This window comes from Parus major, chromosome 12 (genome assembly GCF_001522545.3).
Source record: "Parus major isolate Abel chromosome 12, Parus_major1.1, whole genome shotgun sequence".
In the NCBI taxonomy this organism is placed as follows: Eukaryota; Metazoa; Chordata; class Aves; order Passeriformes; family Paridae; genus Parus; species Parus major.
Window position 1 is genome coordinate 10,733,763 of NC_031781.1, and position 22,797 is coordinate 10,756,559.

The window sequence follows — 22,797 nt, forward strand, 5'->3', positions numbered from 1 at the left end:
AAAAGGAAAAAGAAAAAAAAAAAAGAAAAAAAAAAAAAGAGAAAGTTCTGTTGCACCGGAAGCATGAGCAGGACTGTTGACTTTCTGCCTGAGTCCTGTATTTTATAACAATGAGAAATTGTTCCTTTTAACCATTGCTTGCCTTGATGTATGGGAGCAATTAAATAGGAAATGTCTTGCTATGCTTTAACAGACATTTGATGTATTTCAGAGACTTTTGGTAACTTGCTAGGAATGTTTTGCTTTCTTTGGGTTATATTCTCTCTTTCTTTTTCTTTTTCTTTTTTTTTTAATTGGTAACTAATAGGAAAATGGAATCTACACAATTATCTTTTTTAGTATTTTATCACTGCTGTAATCAGGTCCTGGAAAACTGATGTATTTTAACAGCATCTTTCTTGATATTTATTAGGTATTTTATTTGCCAGGGACTTTATTTGTTCAAATATTTTACAACTGAATTTAAGAAATTATTGATGCCCTTCTTGTGTTGTCACTGGGAGAGATAATTATAATGTAGCATCAAAGACCTAGGGGTTAAGTTTTATAGGATGCCACTGGCAAGTGAAAATCACTAACCAAGAGTTTTGTTTCACCAATCCCAGCAACTTAGTGGAATCCAGCATATCCTTTAGGGAAGATGCTGGAATTAAGGAATTCTTCAAAATATGAATAAATTTGTGGTGGGTCTTACCTACTGCCTTTGTTCTTAGACACCACCCTGTGGGCTCAAGCAGTTAGTAAAGACCCAAAGCCTTTATCTATTCAAGGAAACAAAAAAAACCAAAACAAAACAAGATTCAGCACTGAAGTAAGGAAAAACTGTGACTGAAGTTTCTTCTGGATGCCAGGACTTTGAAGACAAATTACACAGCAACTCTGAGGCCAAATAATAAACTATATTCCCTTGCTGCCCTCAGCTTCTCAAAGTCATCTCTCAGCATAAACAACTTCAGGAAAAGCCACTTGCCCAATAGGAGTCTGCTTACTAAATCAGCTTCTGTCCTCGTGCCCATTGCTTCCTTTTTGGTAAATTGAGGAACAAAACACTTTGGAAGAGGCGCTTTGCTGGAAGCTGAAGTTGCCCGGAAAAGGCAATGGAAGTTCATTCTCAGTGCTTGAGATGTGCAAACTGCTCTGTACTTCATAAATGTAGCACATTAATTTCCAGCTCTTCCTTGTGTCAGGCTCATTTTCCTGGCTCATCTACATGACCCCACATCTGCAGATTCTGTAAAGGCAAAAACTATCATTCAGGAAGTGGGGTTTGCTTCTCAAAAGGAAGTAAGAGTTGATTTCATAACTTTAGTGTCACCCACTATTTAGTTTGTTTGGCATATGAAGATAGCGGGAAAACACAGGTAGCTGTGCAAAAGATGCCATGAGAATGCTATTGCCAAAATACATGGTTACATCTTCAGAGCAGTGTCTTTATTCTTCCTCTCCATTCACCCTAAAGGATGAAAAAAATAAATGTTTTCAATTTTTTTTTTCAAAATGTGCAGTATTTGACTGTTATTCTGATAAAAACATGTCAACTATGTACTGTAGCACTTCATGAGAAAAGAATGGCACTGAAATCAGGGAATGTTCAGCAGACTTTTTAGCCCAGAAGAAAACTTTAATAAGCAGGAAAGATGGTTTCTGATCAGAACAGGAGGCAAAAGTTTAAATTTTGAGCCATATAGTGGAAAAATGTTCTGAGAAGGTTTTCAAATAAGATACAACACAGAATGTCAACATTGCCTACCAAAATAAAGGTGTCCAATATGTCAAAATAACACTTTTCATTTTGAATTGACATTTTGAAATGAAAAGCACTTCCTATTGAGATGCTGGCTTTTTACTCTAAAGAGCTCTCAATTGAAAGATTTAATAAAAATTGATATTCTTCTTTTAAGAAAACTTTAGTTCAGCCTGACCTTTGCTCTCTGAGGAAACTTGTTTTGTTCTGAAACCTTCAACTAGTGTTATGTAGGATGCATTAAACCACATTTTCAGCCTGCTTTACTGTTTGTGTAAATGGGGTTTTCTTCCTTCCTTCCAGCATTCTGATTTCCTTAGTATTTGGAAATTATCTTAATTCCAGTGTTACCAAGCATGCGACAAAGGAGTTTTATTCAGGTGCTCTTGTTAAATTTTTTCTATTTCCTTTTATTTGTCACAGACTAAATCAAGCTTTATTATAGGCTAAATGTCTATTCTTCTCTGCTCTTAAAATGAGCTGTTATAAAGTTTTTTAAAAGAAAAAAGGGAACAGAATCTCCAGATGATAAACACAAGTAGTGCCTAGTGGAAAAAGTCAAGGGGGGGTGGGGAAGAGGAAATAGCTGTGAAAACACTTTTTGAACAAATAGCTGTGCTTTAACTTTGTATTGCAAGGTTGCCTGGATACACTGGAAGAACAGGCATCCTTCTATATATATATTAGATAGTTTAATGTTTACTGCTGAAACTTGGAATGTAACTCCAAGCACTATTTACAAATGTTTGGGATGAAGTAGTTCCAGAAAACCAAACAAAGAGGGGAGGGAGGGAAATTAACCTAAACTTGCTGTTTCTGTTTTCATCATCATGTTGCTATGTATAATCTAAAATAGCAGGTAGTAGCTTATGTAACAGAGCTGGAGGAAAGGGGAAAGTCATAGGAGCTGTCATGGAGCTGGACTAGTGCGAGGAAGAGTCTATGGCAGTGAACCTGAGGGAGGTTCTCAGAGGAGAGTGGGAGAGAGCATTGCGGTGACATGAGAGAGGGATTTGTGTAGGAAGACTCCTGGTATGGGTTTGTGATGGGTTTATGGAAGCACACACTGCCCTGGGCTGGCACTGAGAAGCCCCCTATCTGCTCCTGCTTGGCCATTCCCTCTATCCCAAGCCCCAGTGGTGTGACAGGTCCTGTTTGTCACATGTCACCTGCTCTCCCTTTGTGCCCCTTGCAGGGATGGAGTGTCTGGGCCATCTTAGAGTTGAGGAATGTGCATATAATGTGTATTTGTACAATCCTCTGTGCTTAGGGCTGTGCAAGCTGCTGAAAGAGTTATGCTTTGGATCAACAAGTAGGAGGTTTGTCAGCCTTTAGTTCCTGGGACGTTTATCTGTTTCTGGTTCCAGAGAGTGCTCACACTCTGCGGTGTAAAAGGGATACCCCAATTGATTCAGAAAGGAGATTATATAAAGTTTTGAAGGCAGAAGGGAATAATCCTGCAATTTAGATCTAGGGCACTGTTCTGTCATTTTTTTTTCCTTTCATTTTCTTTTATGGGTGCTTTGAATCTCTTTAGTTATGTTCTGCTGTGATTGTATCTAACCATAGAGTAGGGAGGCTTTTCTGAGATGAGAAACTCTTTGATCTTGGCATCTCTTAATGTTTCATTTAATCTGATTTTATTAAGTGATCTTCCTTGATCTGAAAAGAACACGTTCCTCCATCTAGCTCTTAAATTCACATTTGAATTGAGATTCTGTGAAATACACTTAAAAAAACCACAACAAAACCCAAACTCCAAGGCAATGTGGGGGTGTTACAAATGGTTTGTGCTGTATGTCACAGCCATGTGTGATTTCCCAGTGGACACAACTGTGAAGCAGAGTAATTCCTCATGCTCTGAAGCCACTGATCCCTACCACCTCACCCACAATGAGTCACCATGTGCTTTCTTCCTTTAGTGGTTGATGACATGTGATGAAATATTCTAATTCTGCCCAGGATGGGGCAATGATGTATCTTCACTGACTACTTCACTGTAGTTTTTTGTGAGCCTTTGGGAAATGCTATTTTAGGAGTCCCTAAGAGCCAGACTTTAAAGTTTCTTTGCAAGACAAACTCAGTCAACATATTTCATGATCATATTTTAGTTTTGCTAGCCATTTCTGTGATGCTGGGGCATATCTTGTACCTCTCTGCCTTGAAGAGTTAGCAAGTGGTGTCAAACACATTCAGTGCAGAGACAGCTCATTTCACCTGTCCCCACTTGGCTGTGATGCACACTGAGATCTGAACATTATCCTCATAATGAAGCCTGCTTGGTGCCAGGAGAAATTCAGAGTGAATTTGTGCATGGGCCACGAGTTTTAGTTGGATTCAGTCCCCTTTCTGGAGAGGAGTTTGCTTGTGGTTTAGTTACAAGGATTTCTCATGGCTTAAGGGGTTGCTCACTGCCAGCCTGTGGAATGAAACCCATTAAAGGTCTGACAGACCCTTAGACTGATCTCTAGATCATGCAGCTTCCACTGCTATCTCAGATTCTCTGTTTTGTGTGTAAAATGAAAGGCTTCATTTTTCAGACTCTCAAAAATGTTTTTTATTAGTCCTTAGGCCAGAAAAATTGGTAGCCAGTGAAAGCCAAGCATCTGAGTTGTGAACCTCTGATGGAAAAGCACATGCTGTAAAAAGTGGCTCTTATCAGTGCTTTTTCTGTGAGAGCAGAACATCTCTTCTTGGGTTTTAAAAGTATGTCTCGCCCACATCCCCCCAGCATATCTGTGCCTGCCCACACTGCAGGCTGGTGGGAGATGCTCAGGATGTCTGGTTACAGTGGCAGGGAGGTTGCTGTGCCCTCATTTACCCTGCACAGCTTTCTGCAGATAGCTGTGGCCAAGGGCCCTGGAGCTCTCAGAGCTCACAAAGCAGGCAGCTCTGGGCAGCTGGTGCACATGGCATCAGCCAGAGCTGTGCGTGGTAGCCTCTCACCTGGGCACAGTTCTGTTGGCAGACACCTACAAGGCAGGTGAAACTGCCCTGACAGAAGTGTGCTTTTAATGGTAGCCCTTACACTGCAGCAGGACATGGAAAATGTAGGGAGAGGGTGGGGTGGTTTTAGCAGATCAATACCAAGTGTAGCTTTGCTGTTATCAGAGGGAAATTGGCAGCTGCCTCGGAGTGATGTCCTCCTGCAAGATATGTACTTTACATCTGGCTTCTTGACTGATACTCCTGTGGCTATTAAGTGTTTCTTTTTATTTTCATTTTCATGTGGATGTTTGTGGCATGTCCTGTCCCAGCACTAGAAGAGATGATCAAATTTAAAAATACATCACAGAAAGCATTGAAGGGTGTTTATTCATTCACAGAGGCATTGGAACATTGTGATTTGATTTATTTTGCCATAAGTCGGTTTTTGGATGAAGGAATTTTGGACACTGGCAACACTGGTTTAAAAGGCTGGAAGCAAGAAAAGAGTGAGCTGGTAGGAGGTAGAGCAAGTAGGCTCCTGTTCAATGCTTGGGGAATTACTTCAGTTATATTTTGCTCTTCAGATGAATTGTTTGCTCTGATCCAAACAGCTATTTACCCTTCACTGTATCAGCTGAAATGTTTGTCTGCCTCACAGTTCATATCACCTTATGAGCAAGTTTACCTAAAGAAAACATCAGCATTAGCCAAGTCAGTATAAAGGGGAAAAAAAAGGGGGGGAGGGGGAAGAAATGGAGAGAACAGAAAAGGAATGTGTTTGGGGGAACTCAGGAAAGTGTTCTATGTGTAAGCCAGTGAATCTTAAACAATATTAACTTCTTAGCAACAATAATTCTGTTTTGTTTAACTAACAAAAGATATTGTAAGCAGATATGTGCATCTCAGGCAGATAAGGTTTGTGTTGGACAGCTCTTTTATTGGTCCAACATTTGGTAATTCACTCAAATTTAGCTATGGAACAAGAATTATGCATATTTGCTTCTGAGGCTGAGGTTAGACATTAGGCTCCCAGTAATTTTCCAGTTCCTTACTAAATTTAAATCTTAATAGAATGGGGCCCAGCCTGTCATCTTTATGTTTTCATGCCAATCCCAATAGAGTAGGAAAGCAAAAGGGCAGAATTTAACTGTCTCTTCCTCTCAATAGAAGAGTAGCACTTTTGTGTTTGCATTTCTTTTCCATCCAAGATCTCAAAGCACGTGAATATTCTCTTTGTGTCAGTGGAAAACCAAGGCATGGAGCAATTCAGGCACTATTCAGCCCATGATGTCAAAGCACAAGCTGGTGCATTGCAGCCCACATAATGAATTGTAGGAACACATCCTCTGTGAAGTCCTGCATTTAAGTCCTATAACATCCTATAAAGAAGAATAAACTGAAGGAAAAGCTGTTGAGTGATTGCCTTCTAGTTTCACAGGAGGCCAATGGCAGGGATGGGAACAGACCATGGGAATCCTGGATCCCATCTCCATATCAAATTGTTACATGTTCCTCACTTCCTTTGAGCCATCATTTCTCTTGCTAAGGTAACTTCTTTTAAAGTGTTTGAATTTTCAGCTATCAAATGTAGACCAAATTTATTTCATCTAGATACATGAGGACTCCCTTACTTCTACTGCACTAAACTGTGTCTCAGTGCCTCCAAGCCACTGGATTTTATAGAATTAGAGGCCAAACATCTTCTCTTGCTGCCTTCTCTCTGTTTCATAATTCAGGCAGGAAAGTTGGATAAAACTGGCCAGGTTCTTGTTGCCAACAAAAACTTTTCCTATCAAAAAGGAAGAAAAAAGGCATTTTTCTGTGCTCACCAGCTCAAATAAGGAATGGAATTCGTTCCTTAGTAATCAGGGAAATTAAATAAAGTGAGGAGACAGAACATAATGGTGTAAATTTAGTTATTGAAGTGCTGCTTTAAATTCCTGGATTAGACACACAAGGAGGGTATGCCTTTCATGGGAAAATGCCTTTTAGCTTGTCAGTCTTAGTGATGAGAATTCTCTAAATTAAGAATTTCTTTGATGTCTGTGTGGATGTAAATGCCACATATGCAAATTTTACTGAGTCACACCTGGAAGAAAACCAAAATTTCTAAAGCTGAGCTGAAATGGCCAGCCTTTCTCCTAGTTTCTTCTCCCAACCCTTTAAAACTGCTCTCATCCCACAATCCGAGCACAGATTTCCATGAAATTTTATGTCCCAGCTTGTCTGAAAGGATTGGGCCATGCTTGGACCTTTAACATGATACTGGTTTTGTTTTCTGATGACACTGAAGCCAGTGCACTAGAGAAGGTTGGAAGATGTTTGACTGACCTACTCCAGTTCCTGAGTCGCTGACAAAGCGCCCAGGTGGGTTCTGGACACTCTTGCTGTTTGTTTGCCTACATATAAATGGTTTACATTAACTTGTCTGAGGGGTTCCACGAGGATTAGTTAATATTTACAAGGTATTCATGGGCATGCAGCATGTGAAACATCGAGAGCCAGTTCCTTCCTCTTTAACTTGCATGACCTGATAAAGGATGCTGGGTTTCCTCTCTAATCTACATCTTGTAACACAGAAACCTTCTTCTGTTTGCCTTCCCCTGTATGCAGCTCTTGGACAGGAACAACAAAGACTATTCTTCATGATGGTTTGCTGTTTCAGAAGGCGAGGGAAAGGGGAAGTCTGTGCAGAAGAAAGTGTGTGATGATGTGCTTAGGACTTGAGCAGAAAATTGCCCTACAAAAGCAAACAAATATAGAACTTTCAAAAAGGTGGATTTCTAAGCATAAATATAATCTCAGGCCTCCCTAGCCTCTGTTTAGTGTTAAGTTAGACACTTTTGCCTTGGAGCTGAAGGGTTTGTTTGAAAGCTTGGTTACTTTTCCACATGTATCAAATGATCTGTTATTATCACTGCCCATAAATCTGTTTGATTTCTAGAATCTTTGTTTTGATAACATCATTGAAGATACCTGCCAGAGAAAATGGATTTCAGCAAGACTTTTCATTTCCTTATTTACTCTAGAGTGCAGCATTGAAGAGTGAATTTGCTCCCCAGTCCACTTTTGCCCTGGTATTATAAAGTTTATTACTTGTCTGTGCAATTCCTTGCATGTGAAGTACAACATTACTTCTAATTAAATTTCTACTACTTTTTATAAGATAGGGCCTAATTTTATTTTTTTCTTTTTCTCTCCACCCCCTCTTGTCTGGAATGGGGTGAATGCCCTTTTTCTGGGACAATTGTGGTCAGGCCAGTCTCGTGAGGCTTCCACCTCCCCCTGGCATGACCTCAGTTCTACATTGCTCTCTGTGCTAATGCATTTCAGAGCTTCCCAAAATCATTAACCCTGTGAAAAACCTATTGCTGAGGACCTAGGGCAAGTTAGGCGCCACTGAATGTGGAGGATGGTACTCTGGCCTGGTGAAAGGTCATTCAATTTTGCCTTCTAAAAGTATGTGGGAAGGCTGGAATGGGGGGGGACAAGAGCTGTTTGCTGATATGAACCTAGGATGGGGGAGGAATATTGGTACAGAGGAGCAAAGGCAGATGAGGTGTGCAGATGCAAGAGAATCATCTCCAGTGGCAGAACTGATGCTGACTTCATCTGGATCAGGGTTTCAGTCTGGTATCTCCAGCCACTCAATACTGTTAACTTCCCAATAAAAGTAAACAAAATATTTGTTTATTTCATGACTGGTCCTGACAATCCTGGCCCTTCTGGGGCCATGTGAGTATGGTCCATTTCAAAGTGCCAGCTATGAAAATGATCCCAAAGAAGCCATACAGAAACATCTTCAGTTCTTTAGCAAAAGTCACCATTCCTCTAATTTATCAGCTGTAATTAGAAGGGGCATTTACCCCTCTTTCTCGATGGAGAGGTAAACACCGGAGTAAGAGAAGAACATTGCTAACAAACAAAGAGGGAGGTTTTTAAAATGGATTTTGTTATTTTTGTTCTTAGGTTCTCTGACAAGTAATACAGGGGGATTTTTTTACAAAGAGCAGTGGGAGCAAGCAACCACAGTCATTTTACAGTTTGTCAGATGGAGTAGTTATGGCTCACTGTAAGACAGTGATCAGACAATCCAAAAGCTCTGTTTCAGCTCTGTTTTCCTAAAACATGTATTGACTAACAAATATAAAGAGCAAGGGAACTCTGCTGGATGGAGGCAGGGGTAATTACAGTTTGTAACCCAGTGTGAATTATGGTAGGTATGCCAGATCTTGGCTGCTGTAAACTGATAGACTTTGGTGCAGCTGCAGTGCTCTAGTCCATCGAAGGATTTATCCTTTGGTGCTTAAAAATGTAGCTATTTTATGCATAAAAAATACAAAAATGTTTTCTTTCTATTACCCCTTAGCCCCTTTCCGATTTACATCAGCCATCATACTTATGTCCCTGGAGAATGTATTTTAGGTGAACCTCTCAACTTCACCATTTTCTGGACAGTAACCCTGGACCCTCCTTTATTTCAAAGTCTGACTCACTTTTTTTCCTAGCTAAGCCCCCATACCTTTTGCAATTTCCTCCCATCCATGGTAGTTTTCCTAGCAGGTTCTTACCAATATTTTTACTCCCTCCCCATCCATTTGGCTGTGTCACTCACATTTAATCCTTAAGATTTATCCTTAGAAATCACTTTTGATTTTCCTTTTATGCTTTGGCTTTTATGGATGCAGTTGTGGCCTGTAGCAACCTGGGAGTAAATTGAATATAGAAAAGTGTTCTGCCTCTGATGAAGGATAATGATGAAGGAATCATGTGTTTTCATTAATGCCATATTATACTTGAAGCTTTGATCTGATTTACTTTCTACAATCCATTTAACATCAAAATTTTGCAGTGATTCTGTTGTGAAAGTATCTCTCATGTTATTTCTCTTTACCCAAACATTTCTGTTTGCATTCTGACAGATTTTTCCATTTAGTCCCAGGGGCTATGAATTCCTTTTGAACTGTGTTTTCCCTGCTTCCCTGGCATTTGCAGCACCTCCTGATTTAGATTCAATATCTGAATTTAATTAGTATGCTCTCTGCCCTCACTCAGATCACTAAATCTGTCCACCAGGAGCAAAGGGAAAGGATGAGCCTGGAGCAATGTTTGCCATTGCAGAGGATCAGTGAATGGCAATAAGCATGAGCAGAGGAATGGTTAATATCAATACACCACTTTCCTGGGGAGAGAGTTGATGGGTTCTAAAGTCAGGCAAAATGATACACAAATGTTTAGTCTCAGGTGGCATCTTTTGCAGATAAATTCAAATTAAGCTGCAATAAATTCATGGCCCTGCTTGTTAAAGCTGTCAGCAAAGACTGTGAGGAGCCCAGCCAAGATGTAACACGAGAATGGAATAAGATCTCACAGTCTTCCTGGGACAAGGCAATCTTTAATCTAGCTGCATTCCTGGGACAGGAGTAGGACATCTGAATGACAGAATGCAGTTTGTCATCAACAGATAAGTCTTGATTAAAGATAACTCAGAGGTTCTGGAGAAACATAAGTGAATGCACCAAAAACCCTCTGAGTGAGAATGACAGAGGCAATAGAATCTAAAAGATTCTTAGCTGGGATTTGTCATATATTTTGGTCTTTTAGGCCCTGGCCAGAGCAGTGCCAATGCAAGGAGATCAATGCTTTGATCCAATTCCATGACAATCAATAGATTGTAAGAGCGTATTTTATACATTCAACAAATCAGCAAGTGCCATTTGGAGATGGATTACTCTGTTCCTTTTATTCACATGTGCTTGGCATATGTTCCATTATTTATGTTCTCCCCAGACAGATCAATAGATCCATCGATCTACTGAATAGGCTAATTTTTTTTCTCCCCATTATTGTCATAATCTGAGAGCTGACTGATGACTGTATTTGTTTTGTTTGCAACTTCTTCAACTTCGCCCCAGAATTCAAGGCTAATCCAAATTCACCAGTTTTTCACCTGCAAGTTTTTGCATATATGAATGAAGACATACTGACAGATAACCTCATACCTCCTGATGAGTACAGTAACTGCAGAAAAAAGGCTCAGATGTCCATAGAATGTAGAAGTCCAAGGCACAGGGAAATAGTGACAGTATGCACATTGTGGCCTTGTTCTTTTGATACAGATTAGATAGTGAGTGACGACATGAGGTCATATGAAAAAAACACCAGTGTCCCAGTTGTAGCCACCAGGTTCCTTTATAGCAGCATCTGCTGTACCAAAGTTACTGTTGGTTTGGGAGCTCCAAAACTCTGTGGGTTTTTTTGCATTTGTTCTGGCTAAATGTAGATGGTGAGGCAGCAATCCCCAGGTCCTAGGTTAGCAGAGGAGAAGAATGGCTTGCTGTCCTGTGTGGAGGAGAGGAATGGTGGCACTTTGAAGGATCCAACAGCTTGCTGAGGTACCCAGTTAGAGGCATTATTCAAGGTAATATCAGAGGTCTACTGTGCTGATACAAGATAAAATTAAATCAGGCTCTTTCCTATGGTTGTTCAGTGGGCATGACTGAGGACTACTTTCTGTGCTTCTTCCTAGAAGGCAGTAGTTAAGAAAGCCACTGTGGCTTGTTGGACGTTCAAATGAGGAAAGCAATTGATTTTTTTATTCTGTGGTTGTGTCAAGGGAAGGATTTGGCAGCAGACAGGCATGCTGGAAAATTGTAAAGTTCTGGAGACAAAGCTATACTGACAACATAGAGCAAGTTGAAGGAAACTTCCCTTTAGGCTCACTGAAAAAAATAGAAAATAAGTTTGACAGTTATGTCTCTATTTGTTTCTTTCTAAAATGGATGGATTTTTTTCTCCAGAATTCTGCAAAAGTTGTAAGCACAAGTAGCAGACGCAAAAATTGCAAATTTGGAGGGCAATCTGTCTACCTTATGATTCTTATTCTAGAACCAGTGCCACAAAGTACCCATTTGCAGAAACATTTCAAGTTTTTAGCACATCTTCTTTCAAAACTTACCATTGCAGAAAATTTTCCAGGCTGGGAGTTCAGTTTGCAGCACAACAGAGGAGTGGACTAAGAGCTGAGGGGGGAAAGCATTGTGTGTAACAAGAAGAAACAAGTTGGAGGCTCTCCACCTGCCTGTTCTTAACTGACACACTTGAGCAAAACCAAACCACAAACAGCATCTAGAGACTTGCATTCTGCTACACTACTTTTTTATTTCTTCCCTAGAGTTTGGAGAGGCTGCACCTGACCTTTGTATGCACTGACTCTAGTTGTGCCAAGCAAGCAGTTCAGTGGCAAACTAAGTGGAAATAATTATTTTAATTAGTGTAATTGGATTACATTGAAGTGTTTTTGGGGGCTGCTGTTCTGCTTCAGATGTTGTTCAAACTGTCCTGGCCGTACATAATTTCTAAATCAACACATTACATAGGGATTTAGGCAGAGAAAAGGGAATTGGCCAGAAAAAGGCCTGATTTACTTCAGATTTGATATTTGATAATACAAGGAACATGGGGTGGATTGCATTAGGTTTTTACTAGGACAGCAGATTTTTTTTGTAAGCTGTCATCATGTGCACCTTATTTTCTCAGGAAGTCATGAGGTTATAGGTATTTTTTTAACCTTTGCTTCTTGCTTGTCATCAATAGCTGAAATCCCATCACCATCCACTGTGAGCAGAAAAAACAGGAAAAAAAACTCTGTGTTCCACAGGACCTTACCTTTTAACAGGAGCAGGTCATCACTCAACTACCCAAAGCTCTGAAGGCCCTCAGTCAGTATAAATTAGAGAGAAATAGTGGAGATCAGATGCCCAAAAACTTGGGTATCATTGGGTAATATAAATGCATCTCAAAAGGTATTTGACTGCAACTGATTACATCTGCTTCCAATTAGTAGAGGAAATGACGAGCAATCATCAGCATTATTTCCCTCCACAGCAGCTTTTTTGAGGCAGCCTTCCATAACCTTATGTACTTGACAGCATATTTTAGCACTAACACTTGGTATGGCTGTTTCTTCTCCTGAGAGAAACTGTGATTCTCACTAAGGAAACCCCTTGAATGCAATAAATCATTTACTGGAGCACAGTCCATTGCATTTCAACAGATCAGCATTTGGTACTTGTAGTTGGTGGCTGGGATCAGACAACATCAACAGTAAGGAAATCAAATTCCCAATTTCAGCATTGGTTTCATTACTGGGCTTCTGCCTTTGTGTTGTGCAGGCTAAAACTGAATTGGGCTTTTATGTAGAATGTTCTTTCATTCTTGTAGATCCTATACATGACATTAAAAGGGATGATAGAGCCAATACCTCCTGCCCTTTGTGAGACCATAGCAAGTTTCTTGAACACTACCTGAAAGTCAGATTATGATGGCCAGAGTAAATGTTTGGTGAAGATAAGTAACTGGATGATAAAACTAAATGCCTATGGGTTATCCAAGGAAACTGAAAGGGAAAACAGGCTGGGAGAAATTGTAAAAGTAGTTTATTCACATGAACATCCAGTATTATATTAAACATGCTAAGTTTGGGATATACTAGAGCTTCTCTTTTTATTACATCCTTAACAGTCAAGTGAACATGGTTTTAGAAGAGTGGAATGTTTTAAGCAAACATTGCTGACCTAGATTTTCAAAATGGGTGAGCTTGAGGACACAGTCTTCATTTTATGCCTCATTAACTTAGCCTGTTCTTCAGAGTTTCCATGGAAACTACCTCTTTGGTGACAGATAGAAACTTTTGATGGGCCGAGTAAGAAAAAGGCAACAAGAGGTATTAGGACAGAGAATGTGTTACAGAGCCCTAATGGAAGAAGACACTGAATGAACTTTAAACATAAACAAAATGGGATGATAGTAGAAGACCATAAATGTCAGTGACAGTGAGGATGATTCAAAGTTACTATGGGATGTGAAAGTACAAACTTAACAGAGCATGACCTTGTTTTGATAGTTAATGAAGTTAAGCTGGGCTCAGGATAGAATAACAGAGATCAGTCTGACTTTGTCATTATGGATGAATGAGCACGGCTCCAACCCAAAATTTCAAACATGATGGTGCTGAGAGAGTCTTCAAAGAGCACCAAGCCTGATGCAGCTTTGTGCTTAAGGCACCTGTGGTAAGAACACCTGTGGTAAGAACATCTACAGGTGTATTGCACCCAAACCATTTCTAGGCTTATGTACATCCTGCACTGTCCCTGTTACACTGGGGAGGTATCATTAATGTAACTACGTGAGTGTATCATAGATCAAACTATTCTTGGCTGGTATTTTAAGTTAATTATAGGTTGGTGTTTTCTAAAGACTTCAGAAAATGCAATCAGCAGCTTAGCTCCTGGACTTACCTGTAAAAGTGTGCTTTGTGACTGGAATTCAGTTATTATCAATCTCTAGAGCCCTGTAAGGACGAGGCACAATAAAAAAAAATGTTCATCCTGGGTATGGGGTGAGGATCAACAGTCAAACTTCTAAGATCTATTGTCAAGTTGAATCTGTTTTTACCTTGAATAAGAAGTACTTCTTGAATAAGAAGTTACTTACAGTAAGCCCACCCCATCCTTAACATTTCAGACTAAAATGTTTACATTCTGCTTTGGGAAAACTTTAAATTTGCAGGCATTACTTCTAGTTTTACATCTGACAAATATGATCTCATAGTTTGTAAGTAAAAAGTGATAAAAAGTGTTTAGATTCTTGTCACAACCTAAGTTTTCAGCAGAACCAGACCAAAAAATATGCAGACAGTTGGACATTATAAAAGGGAGAGCTGTAGGTGTGATTCTGGATGACATATCTGATACTTTTCTCAAACCTGTGTTTTCCAATCTCTAAAGTAAGATGATATCTATACTTTTATAAGTATCTCTTCTAAGGTCTAAGAGCTGGAAGGTCTGCATACATACTGGGGGGATATATGCCTATTAATGTCCAAACAATAGTATTAACTAAAAGTACCTTTTATTACCTGAGTACAAAATTCCTCATAACCAGAGCTGAATTTGGCTCCTGAGAGGGTGACACAGTGATGGAGCCTTTCTCTTCCTTTTTGCTTGCAGGTGTAAGTTGTGGTCATATAGTTGGTACATGGGAGATGCAGAATGGAGGTGAGTCTGGCACAGCAGCTCATCTTGAACACAAGCATCTATTCCATGAGGCACAATTGGTATGAAGACTCAGTGCTCATCAAGTTGAATTAAAAATCTGGAATGTAAATTTGGCAAGCTTCAGAACAGTGTCCTAGAGTTTAAAATAATGCTAGCCCCCTGCCCTGCCATTGCACTCTGTTGGGAATCTGCAAGATATGAGAGGAGTTGTGATGAGATGAGGCTTTAGATGGGATGCTGTGAGGCTCTGATTGGAACTCTTGGCTAGAACTATGGACTATCTCCAGTTCCAGGGAGTTCTTTCAAAACAAAGACCACCAACCTGGAGACTAGTGTGCAGCAAGTCAGCTTTGTTCCTTGGGCTTTATTTGAGACGATGTTCATTGCTGGGAACATCCTTGTGAACTCACCACCTGCCTTTTCACAGGACTTGCTCATGGGTGACAAGGTGAACTGAGCTAGAGCTGAGGAATCCTTCCTGCCTTGTGCATTTGTAAATATATAAAGAGTAAGCACAGAAAACAGTGACACTGCTCTCTCCACTTTCTGTCATGTGGCTTTGCTGTCATATCCAGCATAATGGTGAACCCATCCCTCAGCTTCTTAGTTTGTGTGGCCTGTGTGGGCTCTAGGCCCCATCCATCCCCAAGCCTGAGTGAGACAGAGATCCAGGCTCCTTCCCCACTCTCTTTTCCCAGGTGAAGGAGGTTGGAGCTGGCTGCCACTTGTGCCCACTGCCTGCAGCAGACAGGAGTGAGGTAAGGCCATCGGGGAAGGTGGCAGGAACCAGGCTGGACCAGTCGTCTGTGGGATCTGCTCCCCTGGCAGCAGCCAGGCCTTGGTGCTTGCATTGGTACACGGATTTACAAAGCTGTCAGATTTCATGAAAACATACAGTAAGGAAACTAAGGGGAGTCTGCCTGAGGTGTGAAGTGACATGTGAAGAGGGTAAGTGGTGGTGAACCTGCTTTAGGGAGAGGTGTCTTGCAGCCATGGACAATTTGACTGGCCTAACACTGCGAGGGTTTTCCTCTTGCCTATTCTTTGATCTGCTGTAGATGGGTCATTTCAGGGGCTCTTGTTTATCTTTGAACTTTCAAAAGATCATGAAAGCACTGAGCAGAACATACATAAAATAAAATAACATGCATTTGTTTAATGTGGTGAAGTGTGTAGAACTGCAGACGAACTTACCTGGACAGCAAGGCCTCTTTCAGTTCTTATTTTTGTAATTATGCAGGTATGGTAATTTGTTAAAGCTCAATTGCTGTATGCAGCCTTGTCCATCAAACTCTGCTCTCAATCCCATCAGATTAATTAAAATATAGTTATATGCTGATATGTTAAAAATGTTGCTGAAGCTGCTCAAGTGCTTCAGCAAGGTGCCTGGATGTAAACAAAGAGCTGGACACACAAAGGCATGACCAAGGGGACTGCTGGATCAGGAGTGCTACAAATGGCTCAGTTGTAACAGTGATCTCTCAGTGGCTGTGTTGCCACATGTTTTTCCAATGTTTTGAATCAGCCTTTCTAAAGAAATCGCTGAACTTTTCTCTTGCATGAGCACAGTCTTGGCCTGACCACAGGCCCATTGGCCTCTGGCATCTGGTCCTTCACCTTCTAATTTCTGCCTGTTGTGGTGTAAAACAGATATTTCCAAGGAATATTCCTCCTTCACAGGGGTGGGGAACTGCTGTTGCTCCAATTTCTTGGTAACTGGGCTTTTATGTACCCAAGGATTGTGAAATAGAGGCTGGAACATGCCTTCTTCTCAGACCTCCTCTGGTTTCAGTTGTCACATCTATAATCAGAAGAGATCATGCAACACATGCCCTCTCAAATCTTGTCAGCTGGGTAATAGAGGGATCTTTCAAGAGCAGGAATTAGGCCCAACTTTGCCACTTCACCAGCAATGCAAATGTCTGTTACACAAAGGCTTTTTAGGAAGAAACCTGTCATGATAATGACTGTCTATCCAAAACAATATCTTATGACCAAATATTATGAAATCATCAGATTAAACACAGAAATAATAGCAGAAGTTGCTGGGGCAGATTCCTTCTTTGCTTTCATGTGACTATCTAATCTGACCTGACCTGCCAAGTTGCTTGAAAAGATGTTAGTGTGTGAGCTTGGAACATTAATATTACAGCACCTCTCTGTATTTGCTAGCATGAGAACAGTAAGGAAAGCATGTACCAGAAGGAGATTGATGGCAATGTAATGTAATGTAATTCACTGCTATGGCTCTTTAGAGACACAATTCACAGTAATGATCTTGTCTAAATTTTGAGAAGATTAAATCTAGGAAACCTTTAGGATCTAGATAGGGTTTTTTATTCTTGTTCTGAGAAACAAATACCTCCTCTTTGTGGGAGCTGCCCAACTTCATCACATCTGACAAGGAAAGAGAGTACCTGACCTTCTTTGTAAGACACCTAAAGCAGAGATTATCCTTAATTATCCTCAATATTTGTCCTATAAATTGTCCTGTGGCAGTCAGAGACATGCCCTGGCTTTGGGAGCGGAGTGCCCTGGAGGCCCACTTCCCTGGGATGGCCCTGGGAGGCACTGTGTGCCTGTGCCAGCTGACTGAGAGGCACCACAGGGTTAAAATCCTTGCTCTGCTTCCCCCTTCTTTCCAGAGATTAGTAAGCAAGTTGCTGAGCTTTACCACAAATAACCTGTTACCTTCACCTGAGGTCTTGCTCCAGGTGCTGCTGCTCCGGTCAAGAACAGGGCAGGAGCCAAGCCTGACCTTTGCTCTTGTGTGCCAGCAGGGAAGAGGGATGGGTTCTGTGCCCTCACCCAAGGTCCAGGCTTCATGGGTGGGGAGGGAGGCAGTGCTAGATTTTCTCCAATTATCCCTTGCCTGGGTGGAGAGTCCAAGTTGCAACTGAGTAATCAGCCACCCCAGACACCACCCTCCTTCCTAAAGCTCTCACAAAGTGTTATTAATTACATGATAAGGCTAGAGAATGGGTTGCAAGTGATCAATAGCTTTGTGCAGGGGTTAACTGTGTGCCTGTGACCTTTGCATGGTCCAGTGCTGCTCATGCTCTCCAGCTGCCACAGACACTTGAACTCCAAGACTCTGCTGGTAGCGAGTAAGACAGGGCCTCTTGAGATCTGTAAAACTTTAGACTTGGTGTTATAAGTAACTGTAACTTGCTTTGCTTTCTGAGGTGGTGGTAGGTTTAGAGTAGAATTGTTTTCATACACCCCCACAAAACAACCACACTTGGTGCCCAGCGTGGATGTCAGGCGGGGGACAGACAGCAAGAAGCAAATGTGTGACCATAATCTAATGAGTTGTAATCATCACAGTGATATCATATTGACACTGATGATGAAGATTATGAAAATAGGCAGATTTGTTATCTTAAAAGGTATTTAAATCACTAGAGAGTTTGGCTTGACACATTTAATTTCTTTTGAGGTAATGTTTTTCCTTACTGTAGAACTGTCCTGACAACACATCTGTCTTCTCATACTTACATGGATATTATGCAAATGTCCTCTCCAAAACTATCATGAAAGCATCTTCCCTTTCGTGCCTAGAAATAAACCCTCTCCTGATGGAGCAGAAAGTCCCATTCTGCAGAGCCAAGGAGCAAGTTTTATTATAAGTTTACATAACTTGAAATGTGAAAGGGCCCTGAAATTTGCAGTGTGTCAAACTTCAGAACATTATAAACCATCCAGACCTCAGCACAGAAAACCATTTATCCATGTCATATGACTCCATAAAGCCAGGAAACAATGCACATCTCTTCAGCCTTTCATTAACTTACTGGTCAATATAATGAGTTTCATAAGAAATAAAATATCCCATCATCACCCAGGAAGAGGTATTTTAGACCAGATATAAGACACAAATTTAATCAGAATTTACTGACTTCTCTGCAAGTAGAGCTGTCTGGTAGGGAAGGGGTTTCCTTACAGAGCAGCTCCACCTAAATTCATCTGAAGTCTGTGTAGTCTTAAAACATTCAAGTTGTTCTCTTCAGGCCGAGAAACCAAAATCCAGCTGACAGCCTTCAGTTAAAGGATAAGCTTTCAAGGGTAGTGGGAAGTCCTTCATGAAGTAACCATGTGCCCTGCAGCATGAGGTAATCCTACTAGGCTGCTCCATTTTTACTAATGGCCAGTGAACTATGTATACCAAATTCTGCTGGTTTCTTTCTGAGGAATTTATTGAACAATTTCCCCAAAGTTTGCTAAAATCTGCTAAATGGGTAATGGTAATTGTAACAAACTCCTCTTTTACCTGTCAAATTTATTTTGCAGATTGTCTCAACATGCAAGGTGTCATGTAGTCCACTTCTGCAAGGCCAGCTAGAAATTGCCTCAGGCTTTAATTATTGGGAAGGAAGTAGAAATAGGAACTCTTGAAAAAAATGAGAAATGCATTTTATGCTTTCAGGTGCTCTGGGACAAACAGATGAGTTTGAGATCAGGGTCTCACCTTTTCAAGTAGACACAACATATAACTTAAGTGGCAGTATTATTTACAGTGAAGAAATACAACCCACTAAGTATATGCAAGAAAAAAGCAGAGACCCAAGAAAGGTGAATTCTTGTGGTGCAGACAAAGTGCAAGGGATCCCAGGACTCCGATGTATTCATTCAAGTGACCAGTCAATCCTAATACAGCACTTAGTTATCACTGCTTCCCAAAAAATAATACTGCCACTTCCATAGCACCCTGCTGAGCAGCCCTTGGAAACCAGCTGTGCCAACACTATGGGCTCAAAAGTAGATGTCCCACAGAGTGACCACTGCCTGTGAGAACCCACCTCCTCTGTGGCACCTTGATCCACTGCCTCAGTGGATGCCAGAGGACAAACTGTGTCCCTCAGTAGTGCAGATCTACCCATCCTTGTCCTTCTGCTTCAAACTAAACCAACACAAAGGAGAATGTGAGAGTCCTTGTGAGGCGTTATTTGGGGACAGGGACCAAAGCCTGAGCTCTCCTCTGTGTGAGCTAACTCCTGGGTCAAACCCCAGGACACAGGCCCTTCGGATCAGCTCGATGTGCGTGCGCTGGCAAAGCATCATGGATGCTTAGGCAACTGTTATCAGATCTCTGTTTATAAATACAAGATTTTGAATTTGGCTTGAGTGCTTAAGCTTACTAGCAGGCAGGCTTCCCCACCAACAAAAGCACAATAACAACTAGAACGAACAATCACTGTTTCACCTCTCCCACATTAGCTATTAATAATGTTAATTTACTTCCTTTGAGAGATACCATATGGTCCCCTTCCTGATCCCTCTACAGGCATAAGAAAAAACTAAGGAAATTAGAGAGACTCCATAACACTGATGGCCACATCCAATGTCTTATCAGGCTTCCTGTTGTTGGGAGTATTGTTTTCCTTTAAAGATTAATATTTACAATGGTTACTTAGTTATCTTAGTTCATTTGGTGACCATTAAAGATTCCAGCCCTGAGTGCGATGAATGAACCTCCTTTTATTTGTCCTTGATGACTTATTTGTCTTGTGCCTCGTCTGGCTGAAAATCAAGGAAAATAATTACTGGGTTGGGCTTTTACTGCAATTTCATATGAGGGCTCAAAGTGCATGTTTCTCTTTGTTTTAGAGTGGGAGCCCTTACCTGATGTTTCTGCTGATGTATGCATATTTAAGAATATATGGTTTCAGATTAGAAACAAAGTTAAAATATGTATTTTCACTTATTTTTCTTAAGCTGCATGCCTGTACTCCTTGGGGGGGAAAAAAGGAGAATATTTCACATTTCATCCATAACTGGATGTACAGCAGCCATAAAGGGTCACCAAAGGGATCTTTGTTGGGACAGAAAAGGCAGCGTGGGGCTGTCCACAGGCAAAAGGAACAATAACCCAGTCAGAGCCTGTCCATAGCTTTTCCCTGTGCATCAGCTGAAGTTCAAGGGATTTCTCTGAAAGCACTAAAGACACAATCATTTTTCTCTTGTATTTTTTAATAAAAGCCCAAAGGCAAAGCAGGAAGCTGTTGTTCAGTGTGACACATACGGGGGTCTCAATCCAGCTGCCAGCTTCCAGAGCTGCAGAGACACTTCTAGGCATGACGGATTTTGAAGCCACCTTGAGTTGTCTTTGTTCCTACTAAAGAGGAGTACAAAAACTCCCCTGTACTCACAGGGGTACTAGACCCAGCCCAGTTCTCTGGAAAACACGACCAGAGAAAATCATGGTCTATAGTATGAATTGTTCTAACTCTGTGCCATGTGCAGCATTACTGCAGGAGTGAATGCCAGTGCATGAGCATGCCCTGGTTTTCCCCTTATCTTGCCCTCCCTGGAAGTGGAAGCTCCTACCAGCTCATTCTCAGCTGCCCTTAAAATGGATTCATTTCCATCTTTGTGAGCAGCCCCCCTGCAAGTACAGTTCTGGTGGTAATCTCCATGCTGACCACCTCTCCGTGCATCCTTCCTACCCCATCCCATTGGTGTTTTCTTGAGTAAAGTCCTCTGGATGACAAAGGCCAGGATTCAGCCAGGTCTGTTTATGATGTGTTAATCATTTTGCAGCATGAACCGCCAGATCCCCACGAGTGAGACAGTTCTCAGGCACAGTTGGCTCCTAGAGAAAGGATAATTTATAATCATGACACTTCCAAGGTCTCTCTTTTTTTCTCCCCTTCCCCTTCATAGTCCTTGTTCTCATCCCAACTGGTGAATGTGGGACAGACCACCCCAGCATTTGCAGGGGGAGGCTGCTTTTCTGGTTTCCTAGCATAATGCTGTCTCATCCTGAAACTGCATATTTGGTGCACTTTTATTTGAACTCATTTGCAAAATGACAGATGTTTCTGATACGATAAGAAACGTGGCCCAGAGGCACTGCAGAGCTGCTTGTGCTCCTCACCTGAATCACAAATGAGATAATGCTTTCTTATCTGTTAAAAAACACGAGCAACTGCACATATAAATAACACGTCACTAAGTGCCAGCTGTTTGTGCCAATGACATTTTTCTTAAAAGAACAGCTCCCCCCGTCATCTGCTTTCTCTCTTGCAGAAAATCTGGAGCTCTTTTGCAAGCACAGCAGAAAAGATGTTTTTTTCTTTTTTAAGCTGCAGTTACTTTAAAATAATTCCATGTGAGCAAAAAACAGCTTTTATGACTCAGGTACTTTTTTTTCTTTTTTTTTTTCGGTACTTCCTTGTCCTTTTTCTGCATCTCTCTCTGAACTGAAGGAAAAAAGTATCAGTGCTGCTTTCTGTCTCTTGGCAAATCATTCTTGCAGACCTTGCTGGCTTTCCATGATTTCAGGGCTTCTGTTCTGAATGGAATGGAAGAAAGTTACTTAGGGTTTAATTTTTTATTTTCTGATTTTGAAAATGTGAACGAGAACAAGAAATCACTTTTCCTAAGGTTTGTAAAAGGTTTTTTCGTACCTTGAATTTAGATTGAAGGTAGAACCACCTCTAGAACCTCAGACATAGAAGCAAGCAGGCTGGCTCACTCAGTAACCTTTACTATTAATTCTTGCAGACAACAGAACTTAAAAATCCTACCAGGTGAAGTTGTTCTGGTAATTGATCTGTTCGATGTTTTATTAGGATAAAACTGAGAAACACTTTTCAGCATTTTGCCAGCTCAGGCAGGGATGTATTTCTGTTACAGATGACCTTCTGGGAGAACTTGACTGCAGGGACATGATTCATTGGCAGCCTGCTGGTGACAGCCTTGTTTCTATTGTTCTAAAACTCTGGTTTCACATTTCTCCTCTTAGATAAGCTGCAAACATTAACTACACAGTGAGCTACAAATAAAGTGTGATGTAAGAATTAAGCCCATTATCTGATTGGCAGTGCAGGGCCACTCTTCCAGGTTAAGGGTTTGAGCAGAGGTTTTGTTTGGGGTTTTTTTAAAGCAAAACTTTGGCTTCTTACATTACTGAAAGCATTGTCCTCCCAAAAGATAAAATATTCCTTTGGAAGCTGCAGTGTGTATATATAGTGTGAGCTATAAATAGTCTGCAGCTAGTTCTGCACAGTACCAGTGTGCAGAGATATTAAGGACAGATTCTGATTTTTATGGCTACATTGGGGC

At 41.0% G+C, this 22,797-nt stretch overlaps 1 protein-coding gene and 1 long non-coding RNA gene across 17 annotated transcripts in view; one reads left to right on the top strand and one right to left on the bottom strand.

The window, feature by feature from the left end:
* The window catches only part of LOC107210176, a 34,278-nt gene continuing 11,481 nt past the window's right edge, over positions 1-22,797 (bottom strand). For 3 of the 16 annotated variants that reach the window (XR_004499255.1, XR_004499250.1, XR_004499256.1), the window contains 4 exons: positions 14,592-14,827; positions 13,972-14,024; positions 11,631-11,694; positions 8,604-11,394 (listed from right to left, as the gene is read on the bottom strand). This is a non-coding gene — a long non-coding RNA (uncharacterized LOC107210176). The other 13 variants (XR_004499251.1, XR_004499253.1, XR_004499254.1 and 10 more) reach the window with 11 other exon arrangements.
* Positions 21,756-22,797, top strand: part of SLC6A6 (solute carrier family 6 member 6) — a 118,839-nt gene continuing 117,797 nt past the window's right edge. Inside the window, exon 1 of the mRNA XM_033517552.1 lies at positions 21,756-21,870. The gene's annotated coding sequence lies outside the window, so the exon portion shown is untranslated. The remainder of the gene's footprint in view (positions 21,871-22,797) is intronic.